Below are 23,917 nucleotides of genomic sequence, written 5' to 3' on the forward strand. Positions count from 1 at the left end.
TTCTCCTTCTCCTGCTTACGGCAAATATATACAGGCTGAAGAGAAACCGGGAGGTGAGAGATCCTCTGGCCCATTAGTCTTGTGGCCACTGGCATTCACATGCTCAGGTGTGGGTGGTTACCACTCACCAACCCTGGGGCCCTCCCATACTTCCCCATATGGGGCCCCATCTCTTTGCCCAGACAGACACTTGCTGTGTGAAGGGCCCTATATCTCTTATGACACTACAATCCACCCAAGCTTCAATTCAGACAAGCCTTCTCAGGAAATGGTTGGTGATAACAGAAGGCAGGGGAAAAGGGCTGATTGGGCCCAAGACTTATTCTCCCTGACTTGGTCATCCTAAAATCTTCCTTGAATACAAATATGTTCATGAGTCCCTCAGAGTCACTGCAAGAAAGCCACCCTCCCAGTCCCTCCTCCCCATAACTGGATCATCATCCTCCCCACCATGCTGCTGGAGTTGCTCCTTGAACTTGTGCAAAGACACCCCACAGTCCCCCCCACTTCTCTCCCACAGGCTGAGTGGCTGATGAAGCACAGCTTGGAGGAGCCGTGATTTGGGTCATTGACTTGGATGACTTCATGGGGGCACTTCTGTGGACAAGGCTCTAAGCTTTATGAACTTTGTGGAGCACAGAAGACAAAGCAAGGGAAGGATTACAAAGTTAGGAGATGAGGAAAGGGATGAGAGAGGGAGAACCCCAAAGGGGTCCAGCTAGTGCCTGCCCCAAAGCGAGGACAGGGTAACGGTTGGTCTCAACACACAATTCTGCCCAAGCCCCAAGGGCCGGGGCAAATCCAGAAAGCAAGGGGTCCAGGAAGCCGTGGGAGAAAGCCAGCGCTGACTGTTAGACTTTTATTCCATGTCAGGTCTGCTGGTTCTTTAGATTTTATGTTATCCTCACAGGCACTCTTGGAGACAGGTGTATCAGTCTACTTAAAAATAAAAACTAGGGAGAGTGAAGAGGGAGGTATTAGTCAAAGAGTCCAAGTTTCAGTTACACAAGATCGATAGGTCCTAGAGATCTGTGTAGCATAGAGCCCATAGTTAACAACACTGTATTGTATGCTTAAACATCTGCTAGAAGGGTGGATCTATGGTACATGTTCTTATCACCAAAAAAATAATAACAACTAAAGAGAGCAAGAGGAGACTCTTGGAGGTGATGGATAGTTTTATGCCGTCAATTGTGGTGATCATGATGAACATTCGCCTCCAAACTTTCCAAGTTGTAACATTAAATATGTACAGCTTTGTGTATGTCAATTATACCTCAATAAAGTGATTTAAAAAAAAAAAGATATTGGTGTAGTGGGCATAGCATAGGCTCTGAACTCAGAACTGGTTTTGAATCTCAATTCTTGTCTTAGCTAACATGAATAAAATGCTCTGTAAAATTTCTCTACTTTGTAGGTTTTTGAGGAGTTATGGAACATAGTATTTGGCAAGCATTTAGGTGATAAAGGTGATAAATACACATTATTTTTCCCCTTAAAAATAAAATAAAAACCAGTATTTGTGTAGTATTTACTATGTTGTATACCAAGCACATTGGGAAGTGCTTTACCTAATTCTAAGAGATAGAACTATTATCCCCTAAATACAGGGGCAATTCAGGCTCATAGAAGTTATGACCTGTTCTTGGTCACATAGATTGTAGCAGAGCTGGGCTGTGAACTTGAGTATCACTGATTCAGGCCCAGAGCATTTAACACTGGGTCAGGTAGGATGTGCCCTTGGCTGAGAGGAACCCCCAGTGACCCTATAGACACAACACTTGTCCTGGGAAAGGAGTCTACTCCAGAACCTATGGGGAGCCCTTTTCTTACTCTCTTCAGGTTGCAGAGCGCCCACCTCTACCCTGGGCACCAGCTTGGTGCCCATCATCACTGCAGCTACTTGGAATGGCAGCGCTGGTGATAGTAGATTCTGTGCCGGAAGTCCAAGGATCTCTAATCCAGCTCCACCAGCAAGTGCGCCTTCTCGAACTATGTGGATGGGCACACCTGTGAGGAGGCTTGTAAGACAGGCCTGGTCTTTGACACCAACTACTCTTGCTGTAACTGGGCTTAGGCCATCCACCTATTGGGTCCATTGGGGACTGTAGGACAAAAGAATGATTAAATGGAAGTTTTGAATCAGAATTCCAAGTTGTCTACTTTGATTTATAAATCTGCACTATACTGCCCTGCGTGTAAAAGAGAAGTCCCTCCTTCCTGCTCCCCACAGGTCTCCAGAGGTTGGGTCTAGGAGAGAAGGAGGCGCAGTGGCTGGGACCTCTCTGAGCATCTCTGTGGGAAGTTCTGGTCCTCTGGGCACTTCCTGAGGGGAGGAGGTGGGGGGAAGAGGCTCTGGGGGTGGGGGACAAGAGAGATCAAGTCTTTATTCTTCCCCACAAGTATCCCTCCAAAGTTCTTGCAGAAGGACCCAGAAGAGTGAGTGGACTCAGGCCACTTAATTTACTGCATCACCTCCTTCAGGGACTCTTCCTTCACCAGGTTTACTCAGCTCCCACTCCAGGGCTAACCAACCCCAAGCAAGCTGTACATGTTGTTTGAGCACAGAATGTGATGGCCGCCTGCAGGATCGTCTACGCATTCCATTTCCACACCTATGAGGGGAGGAACAAAGACCATCAGCACTGATTGCAAAATTAGCTCATTTTTTAAAAAGTAGTTCATTATCATTTTTATGGCCACACCACACCCAAATGTACCCTTCAATTCCCTTAGGGAAGGCACCAAGAAAATTAAAAGAAAAGGCACATTACATGAGGGGTGAGAGGTCTCGCTCCTATCATCTCTGGGACAGCATAGCCTCTGCTCTCCCTCAAACCAGTTACCAAGCTGAGGAAGCTGAAGAATGCAGCTCACCAAGCAAGGAAGTGCTTCCACACGAACCTGCTCACGGGAGAGGGAAGCAGCTCTGTGGATTGTGCTCTTTTGACAAAATGGCATAAAAATAAACAGAACCTCTGGAAGTTTATCTCCCTCCCTCCCAGCTCACGAGGTGGAGTATGAGCAGGGTGTCTGTCCACCTTGGTACCTCTCAGTTTGCTTGGGATAGACCGAGCTGTTAACTGCTGTTTTAGCCTCCTATTCATTTAGAGATTTTTGGGCTTTAAATTTTACTATAAAATGCTTTTGTTACTAGTTGCACCAAAGTTACCTGGAATGGATTTGATACTCCTCCACTTTATACTTCCACTTTCTGCCACGGTCTGTACACAGAATTCTTACTTTAACACACGGTTAAACCTAAACATCCACTAGTGATAGCCCATTTCTCTTTCCCTGGCCCTTTGCTGACAACGCTTAAATTATAGCCTCTTGCAATGACCAGTGCAGGGTGCTCACTGCTGACCTGTGCTTGGATGGAGGTGGCTGGGGAGAGCACCCCCTCTGTTCTCCAGGACTGGCGGGGGTGGGGGGGGTTACTGATACTGCTGCTCCTGGGGGCCAACCACGTGTGCCATGGCCTGAACCGCAGCCGGAGAGATGCACAAAGTCATCGGGTCACCAGTGGTGGGGTCAGTGGGGAATTGTAGGTCAGGAGTATCTGGAATATGAACAGAGAAATAGAAGCTCAGTGGTCCTACCAGTGAGCTTATAGAGTAATCTGAATGCTCTTGTTACTGGGTTAGTCATTTATTGTGTGGCGTAAATCTACAACCAGTTACTTATTCTAGTGTTTGACAACACTTTTTATTTTGCAGGTAAAGGCTTTTGTCAGCAATGAACTGAAAAAAAAAAAAACATTAAAATGCCCATATAACGAAAAATTAAATATGGAATTTCCATTTTCCAAGAAAATTAAAATGAATGTACAACTTGCATAAGATGTTAGTTGATGTTTACTTTCCACCGTGAGGCTGTTTGATATTGCATGAAAACTGGAAGACACAAAGCTGCTAAACAAGAATCAGCACCTACTCCAAAAGTACTAATTATTTTAAGAGGATTTTACCTAAAGATGATGATTTAGCAAAAGTAGTTGCCAGAGGTGTTTTTTATATCACTCGGTAAAGCAGAAATTTTCATTTCAGTAGATCTAATGATGGATGTGCCAAATTAATTTCTTTTTCTATTCTGTGTTTTGTGTGTGTGTGTGAATATGTATAAAAGTCAAGCTCTAGTTGCAAAACAAATTCACAAGCTTTTAAGTTATACCAAATTTATATCAACTTCATCAGATGCTTCAAAGAGAAAAATCGTGTAAGTTAATTCTAATGATGGTTGAATTTTTTCACCCAGTTCATGAAATCAAGGTAAATGTCTTGGTGGTTCATTATGTCAAAGGTGGAACATCTGATGTTACTGTAAATGCTATTGTAAATTCAGTTAAAAAGCTCAACATTGAAAATTAACTATTTTGTGGTGATAAGAATAAATCCAAATATTGATGGAGCACAACATTATGTAAAAACAATATTCTTGCTAAATTAAAAAACCTACAGAGCAGAAACATCCTGGGAATTTGTTGTAGGCCACAAATCACTCACTAAGACGTCCAAAAAAAAACTGTGACATTCTATCATTCAAAATAAAAGTTGCCAAATTTTCAAATATCTTTATATACATAGATAACTAACGTATAACTATCCTTTGACAACACTCATGTTGAATGCAAGAAAATATACATCAGTTGGCAGTATATGCTTTCTCTTTTTGCTGCCTAATGTCTTTTGGATTTTAGAAATGTTTGGACCATGAAGAATTACTTCTTAATCAATTCAAAGTGTTCCACAGTGGTATTGAACATTTTTTTCTGCACATCTTCTAAATTTTGGCTGTATTTTATTCCAAATCAGTTATAAATATTTTGTCAAAGTATTCAATAAATGAAGCTCCAAAACACTAACTTTTGAAGTTTAAGAAAGTTAATATTATTTAAAAAAAGAATTTTGCAAATAGAGACTCTGAAAGAGGTGTTGAACAGATTAAATAAGTGCTCAAATGACACATAACGTACAATTTTGAAATTCTAAAATTGCGTTTTGAAATATTTCAATTTGTGGGAAGAATTTTTTAGTGGAACCACTATTTTAATTAGATACATTTATCGCTATATTCGATTAGAAAGAAACTGAAGAGGCCTGCAATCTTGCAGCATCTGAATTTGGGGAAATATTCAAAGGAGTCATAAATAGAGATAACTTATTTGATGAGTTTTGTCTCATAAAGATATTTGTTGAAGAAAGGATCTCTAGATGGAGGTAAAAAGATAGCACTGTGAAAATATTTGAGTTGAAATATTTAAACATTTTAATAGAAAAAAATTAGAATGGAAAACATTCCCCATTTAGCAGAATTTCCTCTGAGCATATGTACAGAGAGATTTTCTCAATTAAAAAAGTTTTGGCCTACAGAGGAAAATCAATAGAAGGTGTTATGGGCTGAATTGTCTTTCTCCAAAATTCCTACGTTGAAGTGCTAACCGCCCCCGACCCCCCAAACAAGAATGTGACTATAGGGGAGATGGGGCATTTAAAGAGATAATGGAGGTAAAGGAAGATCGTCAGGGTACAAGCCAAGGAGAGAGGCCTCAGAAGAAACAGAGCTGCCAGACACCTTGATCTTGGGCTTCTAGCCTCCAGAACCTCGAGGAAATAAAGTTATGTCGTTGACACTCCTCAGTCTGCGGTATTTCGTTATGCAGCTGTAGCAAACTAACACAGAAGATATCAGCATTTCTGAAAGGATGAACATGAAAAACAACTTTGATGAAGATTTCAGCCAATATTATGAAAAAATTAAAAGTAATAAAACTGTAATAAAAGAGCTCCATTCTTCAGAAAAATGCCAGTGACAACATACTAGAAATACGGCTAAGAAACTAATTGGAGTTTGTGAATAGGTAGCAAGACTAGTTATTCAGAATTAACTGGGCAGATATATATTTTTACCTTTTAGAAAAAAATGTTTTGAAAATAGCTTTAATAAAACTATTTGATAAGTCCGTTTGTACAACAAAATATCAATCAAAAATAAATATTTCAGGGTCTGCTGGTGGCGCAGTGGTTAAGTTCACTTCATGTGCTCTGCTTCCTCAGCCCCGGGGTTGGCCATGTCCAACCCAGTGTGGACATAGGCACCACTCATCAAGCCATGCTGTGGCAGGCATCCCACATATAAAATGGAGAAGATGGGCACAGATGTTAGCTCAGGGCCAATCTTCCTCAGCAAAAAAGAAGAGGATTGGCATCAGATGTTAGCTCAGGGCTAATCTTCTTCCTAAATAAATGTTTCAAAAATTACATAATTCTATTGCCCCCTTCAGTCTTAAATATGTCTGAGTTTGGATGATGAATTATGTGAAGAGACTCAGAATTGTTGATCAGATAGCCCATTACATATTGAGTGTTCTCACAAATCAGCAGAAAAGAACACTCCAGATTTGCATAAAGTGCTGACCCAGCCACTTTATAAGTTAACTACAAAAAGTAAACTTGAACTTAATTTCTAGTGGATTTGACATATTTTGCACACATTTCACAGCCGTTAAAACGTCTCTGGCCCAGGGCTTCCCCAGATCCCCCTGTGATCCCTGTGGCTTGCCCTTTAGCCATTTGTGCATGTGTCTGGATGGCTGTCTTCATCTTGAGAGTCCACACACCCTGATGGCTCCTTCTCTCATTGCCCGGGCTGTGCAGGAAGGAAGCCGCCCTAGGTATTCCCCCAGGCCTGGTTCCAAGTTCTTTCCTGCAGCTTTAACCAACACGTACACAGCACTCTATGAGCAGGCCCTGTGCTCGGCACTCTATAAACATCAACTCGTGGAGTCTTCATAAGGACCCACTAAGGTAGTCATGGTGGTTAGTCCCACTTTACAGAGGAAACTGGCACGGAGGGGCTGAGAGACTTGCCTAAGGTTAGACAGCTGACAGTGCATCTCAAATCTGGCAGTTTGGCTCTGGTGTCGACGACCTCTGTGCCGCCCTTTGGCCCAGCCACACCCAGAGACCACCCCTCATTCCCAACCCAGGCTCCAGTCTTTGGCTCTTACTCAGAACTCAGGGGAGAGCAGAGTGGAGCAGATCAGGTGGCACTACCAAGTGTGCTAGCACCCCCTCCACTGACTTCAGTACTCCCCATCCAGGAACCTGGAGCCACTATGCTGCCCCCGACTGGTCGCCTTCTCCGCGGGACATGGGCCTCTCAGGCGGCGCGGGGAGGACTGAGTATAGCCCGCAGGTAGTGAGCCACCTGCGCGTCAGGGGCAGGCAAGTGCGCGGCGGTCCTGGAGCCATCCCTCCGGGAGCCACCCGCACCTGCACAGCCTACGCTGAATGATCCGCCCAGCGCCGGGCCGCGACAGCCACCGTTTCCCTCCCCTTCCCCCTCGTGGAAATGGACCTCAGCCAGAGAGATCCCAAGCCGAGAGCCAGGTAAGCGCACTTGCTGGCACCTCAGCGCTCCCTCCTCTCTTCTCCCCATCTCCTGCACCCCTTCCCTCTCGCAGGCGGCGCGGGCCCTGCCATCCCTACACCCTCGCGGGGGACTTCTGGGTGGAGGAGCGCAGAGCTGAGGTGATGGGCCGAGGCGCTGAAATCTCCACTTGGGGTGAGGAAAGGGCCGAAGATAGCGGGTTTGCTGGCATGGCGGGACTGGACAGGACGCGACAGGGTGGGGACGGGCCCGGTGAGGAAATCCCCATCCCTGTCCCCGGAAGGAGGCAGTTGAAAGTCAAGAGACTGCGCGTTGGAGGTGTCATTGATCAACGCCTCCTGCACATCACAATTCTCACAGCAACCTGCGCCCTTCATCCTCCCACTGGCTGGGCGATCCACTGCTAAAGGTTGTCAAGAGCTTTTCAAAACCTCTGCAGGGGCATCCAGCATCCCTGAGATGACTTGAGCTGTCAAGCAAGACAAATGCTGGCCAGAATCCAAGGGAAATACTGCCCTTCTGCTAGCTGGAAAGAGGTGGGGCGAGGGGAGGAGTCCGGTCATGCCCCAGGAAACTCGTCTCCAAAATGTGCACCTTCGTGGGTGCCTGCAGCGCCTTAGGACTCCCAAGGCTGCTGGGCGCTGGCTGCTGTGGCTCCTTTTGCGCCAGCCAAAGTGGGCCACGGTCTAGCGAACCGCAGTCAGCACCATCCCCAGCAACACTGGGCAGGTGGGCGACGCCTGGGTCTTTAAAAGCTCCTGGCCAAGAAGCTCTAGGTGCCCACATGGGAGGTGGGCAAGCCTGTGGGATCAGGTGCCCCCACCTTGGCCACTATTCCTCCCATGGACACTCACTTGCTCCACTCTTGTTATTTCTGCTGTCTCTAGTTCCCCACTCTATCACTCCTTTTTTTTTTAACAACTCTATCAGAGTTATCATTTAGATCTGACAGGTGGCTCTTCCATCAGCTGCAGCATTTCACCAAATGTGTTCTGAATAACACCAGTCTTTTGCAAGCTAGTGATAAACACATTTTGGGAAATGTTATCCTATATTCGTGCTGTGTGTAGGCCACAAATTTGATTCTATATTTCTGGTAGCCAATGAAAAATAAGAAATAAAATTAGTTACACAATTTATAATGTCCAGAAAATCAGAACAAACCAACAAGAGAAGTACAAAATGAAAAACGGTACTATTTTAGATTCTAAGAGCAGAAGGATGCTTCCCCTAAGGATTTTCATTAAGAGAACGCTGTATAATGTGAAGATGAACGTCCTTGCAGTACAAGGCCTGTTTTATATAGAGAGGCTCCCTACAGCATCCCTCAAAAGAATGAGAGGGCGTAAATCCAGAATGCAACCAATCAAAGCAAACCTATGAGGAGCGTCTAACACAAGAGCCAGAGCTGAGCTCTCTGCTGGTCTCTCTAGAGCTGGGCCATTCAATACGGTAGCCCCTAGTTACAGTTGCTACTGAGCGCTTGAAATGTGGCTAGTCCAAACAGATGTGTATTTAAGTGTGAAATACACACCTGATTTTGAAGACTCACAAAGGGAAAAGAAAATGTTAAATGTCTCAATAACTTGTATATGTTATAAAAATGAGTAGTCACATGAAATGATGATCTTGTAGATAAATTAGAGTAAAAATGTATTATTAAATTAATTTCACCTGTTTCTTTTTTCTTTTCTAAATGTGGCAATTAAAAAATTTACAGTTATGTATGTGGCTCCCAATATGTTTCTGTTGAACAGAGCTGCAATGTTTTTTTAAACTATATACTCTAAGATATCAATAAATATGCCCGACAAATGGATTCCGTAGTTTAATAATTTGTGAAACACTGTCTATTATATCCTCTTCTTGGTGTGTTCTGTAGGAGAGTAATGTAACAAACCTGGGAAAAAATTCCAGGAATTAAACATATTTGGGAAATGCCAGGTTAAGCATAGAGGATTCTCAGGGTTCTCAATATAAAGAGAATTGTGATTTTCCACGAGAGGCTTTTCACATGCAGCATTTCTCCAACATATTCAACCAAAGAACCCTTTTCATTCTGAATACCCATTGACAATTCCGAACGACAGTCTAGGGAGCACTGGCTTAGAGGATAAAGCTCCTGGGCCTGACCCTGCTCCCCACATCTCTTTGTGTGGCTTATGGTTTGGCTCTGAAGTCTTTTCTCTCGCCTTTTACTACAACTAATACCTAGATCAGTATTTTCAAGTCTTCACCCCAGACTTAATGAATCAGACACTTTGAGACCACCCTTTTTATGTCAGTTAACTTTTGCTGCATAATAACCACCCCAAAATATAGTGGCTTAAAATAGAGACAGTTTCACATGCTACCACATGGTTGAACTTTGAGGACGTTATGTTGCGTGAAATAAGCCAGTCACAAAAAGACGAACACTGTATGATTCCACTCGCATGAGATATCTAGAGTAGTCAAAGGCGTGGACGCAGAAATAGAATGGTGGTTGCCAGGGACTGTGAGGAGGGAGCTGCTGTTTAATGGGTATAGAGTTTCAGTTTGGCAAGATGAAAAAGTTCTAGACATCTGTTACACAACTATGCGATTATAGCAAACACTCATGAAGTGTACACTTAAAAAAGGTTAAGAGGGTTAATTTTATATTGTTGCTTTCTACTACAATTTGAAAAAATAAAATTTAAATTTAAAAAACACCCAGCGATAATTAATTCAGCTCACAATTCTGTGGGTCCGCGATTTGGGTTGGGATGAGCTGGCTGCTTCTGCTGGCCTTGGCTGGGCTTGCTCATGCATCTGGGGTCACCTGGCAGTCAGCTAGATGGCTCTGCTTCTAGGGGTTGCCTGGCTGTCAGCTAGGGCCATTGGGGTGACTGGCCACATGTTTCTCGTCTTCCCTCAGACTAGCCCTGCTCACATGGCAGGCTCAGCATTCTAAGACTGTGAGAGCAGAGGCTGCAGGGCCTCTTCAGTATAGGCCCAGGATGCACACTATGTCACGCCAGCTGCATTCTATTAGTCAAAGTAAATAACATGGCCAGCTCAAATTCAGAGGGTGGGGTAAACATCTCCATCTCCTGATGCAAAGAGCTAAAATGCACCGTGGCCATTTTACAGTGGTCCACACTTGTCCTATAGTCCCATTTTCCAGAACAATCCATTACTATCTTTTTCTTGTGTTTTGTACCTCACTTTTTTTCACTTTCTCAGATGCCTTTCCGTCTCATCAGCATATCAGAGCTATTTTATTCTTTTCAGTGGTGAAGTTTTGCATTATCACTTTGTTGGCCTTCTCTTGCCCCTGTCTCTCCATGTCTTTACTGTATCTCAGAGCTAAATGCTGGATATTCTAAAAGCCATCTTCTCCAAAAACATTTTCTTGATCCTCTCTGCCTCCCTCTGACTATTTTCTTTGGAATCCTTAAATCCAGATGCATAGCTGCCCACTCCTCAAGCTAGACACCTTTTTATTTGGCTCTAATGGTCACTCCAGAGTAACTTGTCCTATAGCATTTACTTCACCAGATCATAATTTTTCACTTATTTATCTGTCCACACCAGTGATGGGAAGTCCTGTGTCTTGTTGCCAGCATCAACATGGTACCGGACACATTGTAGGCATTCATTAGGTCATTTTTAAATAAGTGAATGAACATTCATGAATGAACCATTTGGTACAGGTGCATTCCAATGGCATTTACTGTAAGTACAGTAGCTGACTACAAGGTTATAGGGGTCAGAAACTGTACCTCCTTCCTTTGCTCCTTCCAACTTGTGACTCACCTTTTACTGGAAGAATGCCTTCTTTTAATACCTCCTACCTGGTTCCCCATATGCTAATTTCTACGGCAACACTCTCAGCCTTCTGTGCACACACCTTTGAGGACCACTTGCTGGATTGTGTCTCTTCATTAGAGTATTTCTTCTTTGTATGTGCTTTAAGTGAGAGCTCTCTGGAACCAAGAGCCCCTGCCCCCTTCACTCCTTCATGTACACTTGAAAAGAATGTGATTGTGCAACTGTGGGTGCAGTAAGTCAACTGGGCAAATTTATTAATCATGTGCTCAGATCTAGATACTGACTTTTTTCTTTGCTCTGTTACTGTGAGAGTGTTACCGAACCTGAAGTGAGTTCGCTCACCCGTTGCTCAGCAAGCCAATCTCTGACACCGGGTGTGGTGGAAGAAAGTAGGAATTTTATTTTGCACAGCGCTGAGCAAGGAGAGAGGGCAGCTAACGCTCAAATCCCAAACTCCCCGAAAAGCTAAAAGGAAGGGTTTTTATTTGGGGCTTTAGGTAGGGGAGGGGGAGCATATGGCCTTGCTGGTCGGAGCTTTCCCACCAGCCTGTCTTTGGCCTTGAGACTACTTGCAGACAGCAGGGAGCTCATGACCTTGCTGGTCAGCAGCTTTCCCACCAGCCCCTATCTCTTTGCAGGAGGAGATAGTCCAGGTGCTTGTCCTTGACGGTGTCTGTCTTCATGGAGGATAGTGGATTCTGGAGCCAGGAAGCCAGAGAGTAAGCAGGGAATGGGTGTTTTGCTTTTAACCCCATATATGCTGGGTTTAATGTGGGGAAACTGATATCAGGGTCGATATCAAGAGGTACTTTAAAATCTCCCACTATGGTTGTGAACTTGTCTATTACTCCTTTCAGTTCTGTCAGCTTAACTGTTACACATATTTTGAACTTCGCTATCTTCTTATTGGATCAACCCCTTATTATGAAATGTCCTTCTTTATCTCTATGGATGCTTCTTTTTCTTTTTAATCCTATCATACTTCCTGTACTCTTCTAGGGTTGACTTTATTATTTCACTCAATATTATGTGTTTTTCTTGTAAGATTTATCTGTTTTCTTTCTTTCTTTTTTTTTAAAGATTAGCACCTGAGCTAACATCTCTTGCCGATCCCCTTTTTTTTCCCTCCTTCTTCTCCCCAAAGCCCCCGAGTACATAGTTGTATATTCTAGTTATAGGTCTTTCTGTTCTGCTTTGTGGGACACGGCCTCAACATGACTTGATGAGCGGTGCTAAGTCCACACCCAGGATCCCAACTGGCAAAAGCCTGGGCTGCCGAAGTAGAGCATGTGAACTTAACCACTCCACCACCGGGCCGGCCGCCAAGTCTTATCTTAAAATCTGCTTTTTGTCTGATATCAGTATAGCTACACCAGCCTTCCTTGGTTAGTGCTTGCATGGTACAGTTTTCCCATCCTTTTACTCCAAACTTGCTGTGTCTTTGTGGTATATCTCTTATAAGCAGCACATACTTAACTACTTTTTAAACAAAAAAATAGATTGGCAATCTTTGAAGTAGAGCTCTTAGCCAATTTATATTTAATGTAATTACTGGTATATTTAGGTTTAAATCTACAATCTTTTTTTTTCTCTGCTCCAGTCAATTAAAGGGAAAATTTATTGAGACCCCAGGGCCATGGGGCTTGTGCAGGTGGCCACCCTCCAGAGCAGAAGGGGCGATATTTGACCTTCTTTTTGGGGTGCAGTTTGTTGGTGTTGCTTGTAACATTTGACATCATGGGGGTGCAAGAGAGGTAACGCTTGGGACAGATCATCTTGTCAAAGTTGTATTTCTGGAGGAACTGGCAGAAAGAAGGCTCATTAATGCCACCTGACAGGCAAAGCAACAAGTTCAGGGTGGATTTTTTCTGGATGTTGTAGTCCGAGTGAGTACGTCCATCCTCCAGGTGGGTACCCACAAAAACCAGACACTGCTGGCTAGGTAGGATGCCCTCCTTATCTTGAATTTTGGTTTTGACATTCTCAGTGGTGTCACTGGGCTCAGCCTCAAGGGTGACAGTCTTACCCATCAGGGTCTCACGGAGATCTGCATCTCTACATATGCCGATTGGCTGCCTCATTGAAGAGAAAGAGCTTTTTTACCCACATGTTTTATATTCAGTTTTCTCTGCTCTTTGGGGAGAATAACAATTGTGAAAGGGGAAGCAAGGAAGGAAAATCTTCACACTGCAAACTAGTTTTCAGGCAAATAAATTCTAGCAAAGAGTACGTAGGAAATTTGAGAATCTGGACATTTATTCTATTTAAAAGAGTTGTCAAATATTCTAGCATCTGGTGTGAAGGCAAAGAGAGACAGAGTAAGAGCATATTAATCCGTCTCTGGAAGGGAACATCGAAATCATTGGCTACAAATACATGAGATAGGAAGCCAGAGAGATCAAGTGACTTTCCCAAGGGCCGCAGCATGTTAGTGACAGAGCTCACACTAGACATCTCCTGACTTCCAAGTCCGGGAAATTTTCTCATCCATTACGCCTTGGACTGGGTTAAAGGTTGTATTTTCTGCCTCTCACCCTCCTCCCTTGCCCTGTATCCACCGCTGCTGTGATCCTAGTCCTTTGAGTCCTTTGAGGAATGTGGGCAGCACTTCCCTGGAATCACAGACTGGGGTCTGCCCTTACCATTGAAAGAGAGGCCAGAATAAAGCAATGTTAATAGTCCTCTAGTGCTTTCGAGGAGCCCACAAGAGGATCGGGAGACTTTCAAAGAACCAAGCTCCATTACTAAACTAGCACAAATGATTGTGAACTTTCTTGAACTCACCTAAGAACCTTAAGATCCTGGGAGTAAGTGTGGGGTCAGGACTTCAATGCCATTCAACAGGTTGGAAACCCCAAGCAAATCAGAGGTAGGACTGAGTCGAGACCCACAGGCACCAGCAAAGTGCTCCATGTGCTGTACTGCTCATACTCCCTAGCTCACTCGTTTTACTTTTAAGGGAGAGGAATACTTGGAACATTCTGAAACACAGCTAGGGAGACACAGGAGGGACCGGTGATGATCTGGGAGGGCTGGAGAGGAAGATGAGAAAAACCACACTTACCTTTCCTCCGGGTGTACATGGTGTGCACTCTGCCTCAGTGCCTCACTCTTTTTTTTAGGTCATATTGGCTTTTAACATTGTGTAAACTTCAGGTGTGCCTTATTATGTTTCAGTTTCTGTATAGATTGCATCGTGCTCACCGCCAATAGTCTAGTTTTTATCCATTGCCATACACGTGTGTCCCTTTACCCCTTTTTCCCTCCTCTCATCTCCTTTTCCTCTGGTAGCCACTAACCTGTTCTACTTATCTATGTGTTTGTTTATCTTCCGTATATGAGTGAAATCATATGGTATTTGTCTTTCTCTGTCTGACTTATTTCACTTACCATAACACCCTCAAGGTCCATCCATGTTGTCATGAATGGCACTATTTTGTCTTTTTTATGGCTGAGTAGTATTCCATTGTGTATATATACTACATCTTCTTTATTCATTCATCTGTTGATAGGCACTTGGGTTGCTCCCATGTGTTGGCTATTGTAAATAATGCTGCAGTGAAAATAGGAATGCTTAAATCTTTTTGAATTGTTGATTTCCTATTCTTTGGATAAACACCAAGTAGTGGAATAGCTGGATCATATGGTATTTCTGTTTTCAGTTTTTTGAGAAATCTCCATACTGTTTTCCAAAGTGGCTGTATCAGTTTACATTCCCACCAGTAGTGTATAAGTGTTCCATTTTCTCCACATCCTCTCCAACACTTGTTATTTCTTGTCTCGTTGATTATAGCCATTCCGACGGATGTGAGGTGATATCTCATTGCAGTTTTGATTTGCGTTTCCACTACAAGCTTTACAGCAGCCCTTCTCAGACTGTAAAAAGACTCAACTAAAATCCGTCCTGCAACTCCTAGTGCTTGTACTAAGGCAGGCAGTGCATCTAGACGGCCTTCTACAAGATGTGACTTGAAAGAAATCAGAATTTCCCTGCCCAAAAAGATGCCCTTATACCAGCCTGTTCTTGTATTTAAAATACTCACAGGGGCCGGCTCCGTGGCGCAGTGTTTAAGTTCACACATTGCATTTCAGCAGCCTGGGGTTTACCAGCTCCGATCCGATGAGCGGACCTACGCAATGCTTGTTAAGCCATTCTGTGGCAGGAGTCCCACATATAAAGTAGAGGAAGATGGGCACGGATGTTAGCTCAGGGCCAGTCTTCCTGAGCAAAAAGAGGAGGATTGGCAGCAGATTTTAGCTCACGGCTAATCTTCCCCCCCCCCAAAAAAAAACAAACTTGCAATAGTGACTCCTACTAAAGTTAATTCGTTTAATGTTTAGCGAATGTTTATTTTGGGGGCCTATTTTGCATAGGAAGTAGATTTTAGGTCTGATACGGTAATCAACATTGGTTTGATTGTTGTTCTTAAGGAGCATTGTCAACAGGGAAGATAAGGCATATGTGTAATATTCTATAATGATAATTATCATTCGTGGAGTGCTTATTATGCACTTGATTCTTTATAGATATTTTGTTTAATGCTTAGAACTGCCTGGCAAAGCAGGCTTTGTATCTCACTTTTACAAACTGGGAAACTGAGATTAAGGAACTTTCGCAGCTTCCTACACCTAAGTGGTAGAAAGGATTTGAACTTTAATCTGTGTAGACTTTCCACTAGTTCCATGCTCATAAAAATAAGCAACGAGTTATCTGAATGGTACAAACGAAGTTCCAGAGGAGCAGAGATGAAGAAGGTGATCACTTCCAGCTGTGATGATTGGGGAAGGTGTCATGATGGGAAGCATCAGAGCTGGGCCTTTAAACATGGCAGTGGGAGGTGGGTAGAGGAGGAATATATTCTATATTCTAGACAGAGGGAATGGCTTCAGCAAAAACGTGGAGATGAGACTTGTTTGGATCATGGAGAATGGTGCAATTAAATATATAAGATTTATACTGAGGGGCTAGCCAGAGGCAAGCCTGGAAAGATAAGCTGAGGCCAGATTGTGGAGAGTCTTGACGACAGGTGAAGTAAAATAATTTCTTTCTATGAGACAATGGGGAGCCATTAAAGCCCCACCCCCATCCCCAAGGAATTGGGTCCATATATAGACTAAATTTAAAAGGAAAATGAGGCTACAGTAAACCAACATAGATGATCACCTCTGAAAGCAGTGGTGGTGGGGAGTAGACTGGAAGGTCCTGAGGAGGGGGGCACTGTGGCAGCACGGAGAGGAGCACTATGGATCTCAGTGACCAATGGGTTATGGAGAGTAGAGGAAAGGCATGAGACAAAAAAACTATTCTAGTGAGAGCCTCAGTGACCAAGAGAACTTTGGAACCATTCCCAGAAATATGGGTAACAGGAAGAGGTGTTGGCCTGGGGGGAATAACCACCTGGAAAGTGTCACCCATTAGGCTTAGGGTCTGGTGGCCAGGTGCGTTATGCTGGGAGCTGCCGAGGCAGCTGAACCTAGGGAATTATCATGGTTGAAAGGAGCCTGAACAGAGAGGAACCAAGCTAGGGCCTCTTCAGGAGTAGAAGTATGGGTCAAAGTAGGAGGACTAGGAACAGGAGAAGGAACAGGAGGGAAGGACGTAATGTATCTGAGGGCAAAGGACAGAGTAGCCCATGCCCCTCTATGCCTTTGCTTAAAGAGGGACCTTTGTTCTTAGAAGGAATGAATGAATGATGGCAAACAATGAATGAATGCAAAGTTAGTCAATGCTTCTGCCTGTCAAAGAGAGTGTGAAATAGCCAATTAGCTGCTTCACTATCCAAACAGAGAGTATCGCTCACTGTACATAAACCATTTTGGACCACGTAAGCTACTCCATAATGGAGCTCCTTAGTATGGTTCCTAGGCTTGAGCCCAATCTTTTCTTCTTGTAAAGTGAAGTCAAGATGGTATGGTTTCCCTGTCAATAATGGGTTCTTAAATGTGTTTGAGCTTTGTAAGCACCATCAATAACATTTACCTTAGAGGCAATCATGATAAAGGAGAATCTGATAAGTCACGGAGAGGAGGAAGAGAGTATACAAGGCAGGTTAGATGAAGGAGTCTCTCCCATTGAGGCAAGGTGACCAAGCTCACCATCCTTGCTGGTGAGGAACCATGGCAACTCTGCGCCTGTGAGCCACTCTCCCCTTCTTGTTTTTCTGCCGCTTTAAAATTTTCTTTTACCTTTGCATTCAAACCAAATGGCCTGAGTTGATTGCTTTTGGCAAAAGTACAGGGACGCAGTTCCTTCCCCAGTGCCAGGTCTCCCACTGCTCTGCAGTCTGCTTCCCTTGGCAAGCCTCAAGGCTCGTGGCACTTGACGGTCTTTTGAGTAGGAGTTGGGGAGGAGTGGACCTCCAGGAGAAATCCTGAGGCTTCCAGGAGAAATCCTGAGGCTTCCTCAGCCTCGGTAGGTTGGGAGTCTACAGAGAGTATTAAAAGGACGCAAAGAGGGCCAGACCCCGTGGCCTCGTGGTTAAATTTGGAGCGTTTCATTTAGGCGGCCAGAGTTCGGTTCCTGGGCGTGGACCTACACTACTCTGTTAGCAGCCGTGTTGCCCTGGCGGCCCATATACTAAAAAATAGAGGAAGATTGGCATGGGTGTTAGCTCAGGGCCAATCTTCCTCAGCAAAAAGTAAAAGGACTCAAAGAGTAAAACAAGAAAAGTTTCCTACTGCAAAGTAAGTGCCCATTTACAAAGGCTGCTCTGCTCACAGACGTGTTCCCGTAGCTCGTTATTCTCTCTGAGCTCTAAGGTTTGCTCCTTGTGCTGACAGCTGAGCTAAGTGTGTGTTCCTCTTGGGATGGACCACTAGATCGTTCTTTTTTTGTCTCTTCATAATTTGGAAACTCAGCATGGCCTTCTGTCCTTCTACTTTGAACAAAAAACATTAATTACTTTTTTTAGGAAGTTCAAAATTCCCTAACCAAGTTTAAAGGATTGGGATCATTGGCCTAAAAATCCCAAGGGTGAAACTGACTAGATAGTGGTCTTAAAAATAAATGTTAACAATAAGAAATGATATGGCAAGGCATCCACATGGTGCCTTCTGCTCTGTGAAAGCATTTTCAAATCTGTCATCTTACTGGGTCTTTAAAACAACTCTTGTCTGAGAGGTGGAAAGGAAAGGCGGACAGGAAAGGTATTACCACTCCATCTCACAGACTAGTTGACTAAGGCACGAATGAACCACATGACTTGTCCTGGGAGATGTAGGGAGTTCACGGCAGAATCTAAACCGGAAGCCAGACTCTGGCCTAGCGGACAGTTCATGTCTCCGTGGGTGGATTATTACTCAGGGATGCAGCTGCAAGTGCTAAGTTGACTTATACCATCGTCTTTTTTGTGTTTTGGTGTCCAAATGAGTAAAATGGGAATAATACAAGTACCTACATCATAGGGTTTTGGCGAGGATTACTGAGTGAATCTAAGTAAATTACTCAGAGCAGTGCTGGGTACACAAGCAGTGCTGAGGAAGCATTAGTAATTGCTATTATCAGCATGTAAAGGGGGCTAGAATACATCTAAATCAGAGTTTACTAGCTTTGAAATTTCATGTCCGCTGAAAGCACTGTTTCTAAGTCTCTTTAAGTCTTTCTTGGAGCGACAGCACTGCCCCGAGGAGATGTCTTCATCCCTGAATTGCCTGCTAATTATGGCTTTACAGCAACATACAGGGTTCTCATGCAGAACTTACCCCTCCTTTTGAGACTTAAACAGGAAAATTATTGGAAATCTGTGGTTTCTTAAGCAATCTGTGACTCCTCAGGGAGCTTTCTCTGTAATTGTTTCTCAGCCTCTCCCTCTGGGTAATAGGTTCTGCCTACCAGCTGACATGGAACTTTACCAACCGAGCCCATATCAGTCTGGCCTGGGGTGGGGAACAATGAGATCACGCTATCAAGCTTTCAAAGGCCTGAAAAACAAGTAAGTGATTAAAGGATGAGGTTTAAAATTTTTTCACCTACAGCAACAGTTGGAACAAAACCTTCCACAGCAGCCTCCAGGCTGAAATTCCAAACTGGCCAATAAGCAACACACAGGTAAATTCCAGGCTCTCTTACTATTTCCAGCACAGTGATGACTCTAACATCAGGGGAAACGGCTGGCTCACAGGAGGTGGTTGTCAATTGAAATATAGCTCAGTTGCCAAGAGAAATTTCGGAAAGTCCAAGTACTTGTGAAATCAGACGAAAACAATCTTCCACTTGGAAGCAACCCAAACCTGGCACTGATAAAGCACTGTGTCCTTAGTCAGGGGCTTCCCTCCAAGGGAGCAATTAGAACTGTAGAGACATTGACACATGCTAACCTTAGGTGACCTTCTCCAACCACTCTTACAATTTAGAATGAAGAAAATCAACATGAGAGGCTGCATGAGCCTTCTCCTGGCTTCTCAATCACTCTAACAGCTAATGCTGAAAAATGACTTATCTTGCTTTCCATTTGTTCTGACACAACTGTTTGCTTCTTTTCTATCAGAGTCAGCTGAAAACTCTCCTGGCTATTGGTGGCTGGAACTTTGAGACTGCTCAGTAAGTTTTTTGAGATGACTTCCTCCATTGATTTTACTACAAGGCACTGGGACTACTGAGGCAGTCCCTCACCCTGCCTTCTTTGGGTCTCCTTTAGTTTCGCTACCATGGTTTCCACTCCTGAGAACTGCCAGACTTTTATTGCCTCAGTCATCAAATTCCTGTGCCAGTATGAGTTTGATGGGCTGGACTTTGATTGGGAGTAGACTGGCTGTCGTGGGAGCACACCTCAGGGTAAGCATCTCGTCACTATCCTGGTGCAGGTGAACTGCATTCCGTATCATTTTGACTGGAAACCACACAACGAGTCTCATTTGAAAGATCATTGAAGCTGTATAGAAAACCTAGCTCCCTAAGTGGGAAATAAAGGACCTGGAGACCCTATTCTAGTGAGGATGCTGAGGAAAGAAGGATGAAAGAGATTCATTCAAAGAGTTGTCATGGAAGTCAACTTAGAGTTGATATTCACAGACTTTCTCCTACTCATGTATAGGAAATGTGTGAAGCTTTTGAGCAGGAGGCCAAGCAAATCAACAAGCCCAGGCTGATGGTCACCGCTGCAGTAGCTGCTGGCATCTCCAACATCCAGTCTGGGTATGAGATTGCCCAGCTATCCCAGTGAGTGATGAGTTGTCCCACAACACCTCTGTATGTCACTTGTGCAATAGACGCTCATCCTTGGTCTGCTTGCTGCTCAGAGACCTTGTTTACGAGGCTTTGGAAGTGGTATCTTTTGCCTGCATAGGTGTGGAAATGACCATCAGAAATGTTTTTAAATCCTTTACCTCACCTCAGGTACCTGGACTATATCCATGTCATGACCTATGACCTCCACAACTCCTGGGAGGGCTACACTGGAGAGAACAGCCGCCTCCACACATACCCAACTGACGCTGGCAGCAACACCTACCTCAGTGTGGTGAGTCCCTGCACAGATGCAGATGCCGGCCAGAGATGATGGTGTAAATCACATGGAGATTCAGGGACAAAAGGCATCATAAATTTAGTAATTTTCTTAAATGTGAAATTAAGATGTTGTAATTAATTAACTAATTCTCATTTACTAAAAATTCACCAACTAATTAATACTGTACTGGTAATTTCATCAGATAGGAAATAAGAGTAATAGCCAACGCTTTTTTTAATGAAAGAAAATGAAGTACTCATTACTCATATTTCAATGAATTACAAAGTGCTTCTCCCACCTTTCCCCTATTCCTGTTCCATTTTTTCCCTGTCTATTTTCTACTATTATAATCTCTTGCAAATGTGTGCCACAGAATTTCAGGCATTCACCAGTGGATCATACCAAGAAAATCATGAGAAAAAGCTTAGTCCTTCTCTCATGTATTTTTGGTGGGAAGGGTGTATCTAAATCCTACATATTGGTATGTTATTAGAAGAATCAGTTGAGATAGAGACACACCACTTCAACAGAGGTACGTCAATGATGCTCTAAAATACATCGCAAATACTTTATACAGCAGGTACAACCATACAAAAAAGCTCAAATAATAACTAGTTACTAGGCCATCAGCTGGGTCGGGCCTCTAGCTAACCAGCTGCCATTGCAGGATTACGGCATGAACTGCAGGAAGGACGATGGGGCCCCAGCTGAAAAGCTCATTATTGAACTCCCAGCCTATGGACACACCTTCATCCTGAGCAACTCCTCCAATACCAGCATTTGCGGCCCCACCTCTGGCACTGGTCCTGCTGGGCCCTGCACCAGGCAGTCTGGGTTCTAGGCCTACTATGAGGTATGCTCCTCATACCTCATAGAGAGAGGCAAACGTGGCTTTCTCTGACTGCCAGGGTAGTCTTTGATTTAGGAGCTTCTCCTCAAATTAAAAATAAATGGCTCAAATGTGACAAAGAATCAAAATCCTGAATGAACTGAGAAATTTGCTGATAGAGCTCCAGGCCTTCCTTTGCAAGTAGATTTCATGTACTCCCTCCCTTCTTCCCTTCCCCCATGCCCTTTCACCCCTGTCACCTGGGCACTTTGCCTACCACTTGACCTTTTCCTTTTATCCTCTTAGAACTGTACCTTCCTGAAGAATGGAGCTCCTGAAGTGTGGGAGGCCCCTGAGGATGTTCCCTGTGCTTACAAAGGGAATGAGTATCTTGGATATCACGACACCAGGAGCTTCAAAATCAGGGTAGACTGATTGTTGCCTGTTGACTGGAGACTGTTGTTGCCTGTTGTTTCTTCTCGTTTGTAGCCCTGGAACCACAAATTGGCCTTGATGTTGAACTTAATTGATTTCTCTCTAATTACCACAGGCTGATTGACTGAAGAAGAAAAACTTTGGAGGTGCCATGGTCTGGACCGTCTGTTTGGATGACTTCCTGAGTACTTTCTGCAACCAGGGCAAATTCCCCCTGATCACCACCCTGAAGGATGCCCTGGGCCTGCTGAGTGTGGGTGAGTTAGCAGGTGAGAAAGGGCACTAAGCCTCAAACTTGAAAGAAATCTCCAAGGCTTCTTGGAAGTCAGAGGACCATTATATAAGTGATTCTATGACTATTGCTCTATTCATGTTTGGTAATGATTCAATAATGGTGGGAAGAACAGTGTTCTTCACCATTCGTTTATCCATCCATTCATTTCACAAGCAATTTTTTGAGCATCTATTATGTATGCAACACTGTGGAGGTACCACAGGGGATCTCAAATATTTAAGTCACAATCTTTACTCTATAGACATTCACAATCTAGTTGGAGAGAGAGGATTGATGCAATTAATGGAGTTGATGAACAAAGAGGAAAGGGGAAGGAGGGTATACCAGATCAGGAGACTGAATTATGCAGAGACATAGAGGCAGGAGCTAAGGTATCACTGACCAAAAGCAGGAGGGCTCAGGATCTGGTTTCTTTCTTTCAGGTTGCAAAGCCCCAGCCCAGCCCATTGCTCCCATTGTGGAGGCTCCCAGTACAGACAGCTCTGCAGGCAGCCTCAGTGGCGGTGGGTTCTGTGCCAACCAGGCTGACAAAAATGACCCAACAACCCTGACCCTGGGACAAAAATGCCTTCTACAGCTGTGTGAGTGGACAGACCTTCACTCAGCACTGCCAGTCTAGCCTAGTCTTTGATGCCTCCTGCTCCTGCTGTAACAGGTGACATGTTTGCCATAGCAGGGAGGCCAATCTGCTTGGAGAAAAGGGAGCAAGGGTTAGGGTTAGAGGAATTATAGGGGAAGTTATGGGAGATGTGGTCAGGAGAGAACAGAATGTTTAGGACAGGGGTCTACAAATATTTTCTGTAAAGGACCAATTAGCAAGTATTTTAGACTTCGTGGGCCATAAGGTCTCTGTTGCAACTGCCTAACCCTGCCACTGTAGTAGTGTGAACACGTTCAGAGACGACACGTAAATGAAGAAGCATGACTGGGTTCCAACAAAGTGTCATTTATGGACACTGAAATTGGAATTTCATAGAATTTTTATGTGTCATGAAGTATTGTTTTTCTTTTTTTCCCCACCCATAAGAATTGTAAAAACAATTCTTAGCTCACAGGCTACTGTACAAAACCAAGTGGTAGGTTGGACTTGGCCCTCGGACAGTAGCTTGCTGACACCTGGTTTAAGGCCTTATAGGGCATTATTGGGACTTCACTTTTACTCTGAAAGAATGAGGAAACTTTGAATGCTTTAAGTGGACAAATGATCTGATTTGACTTCTATCTTTAAATAACCAGTTAGCTGCTTTGCTGAGAATGCACAGTTTGGAGGCTCTTGCAGTAATCTATGAGAGACCTGACAGCTCAGACCAGGGAAGCAGCAGTAGAGGTGGTCAGAAGTGATTGAATTAGACTGTACTTTTAAGATTTTTTTTTTTTTTTTTAGCTAGAAAGATTTCTTTATGGATCATATGTAGAATATGAGGGGAAGAAAAGAGGTCAAGGATAATCCCAACATTTGGCCTGAGAAACTGCAAATACAGAATTGTCAACTGAAATGAGAAAGGCCAAAGGTAAAGAGGGTTCTAGAGGAAGGCCATGAATTCAATTTTGGAAATGTTGAATTTAAGATTCCTATTGGATTTCTAAGTGGAGATGTTGAGTAGGAAGTTGGACATAAAATTTTTGGAGTTTGGTATGTAGTTGGTATTTAAAGTCAACAGATTGGAAGCAATCATTAAGAGAGTGAGTACAGGTAGGAAAGGAGCCCACGGACTGAGCACTGGG

General features: G+C 43.8%; 1 protein-coding gene across 1 annotated transcript in view; it reads left to right on the plus strand.

Annotated features, from left to right (window-relative positions):
• The first annotated feature begins 6,759 nt into the window (after nt 1-6,759).
• Nucleotides 6,760-23,917, plus strand: part of CHIA (chitinase acidic) — a 55,051-nt gene continuing 37,893 nt past the window's right edge. The window contains 8 exon segments of the mRNA XM_070487027.1: nt 6,760-7,391; nt 11,826-11,906; nt 19,674-19,726; nt 19,824-19,960; nt 20,220-20,344; nt 20,522-21,486; nt 21,769-21,888; nt 22,013-22,166. The gene's annotated coding sequence lies outside the window, so the exon portion shown is untranslated.

The sequence above is a fragment of the Equus asinus genome, chromosome 16 (assembly GCF_041296235.1).
Source record: "Equus asinus isolate D_3611 breed Donkey chromosome 16, EquAss-T2T_v2, whole genome shotgun sequence".
NCBI lineage: Eukaryota > Metazoa > Chordata > Mammalia > Perissodactyla > Equidae > Equus > Equus asinus.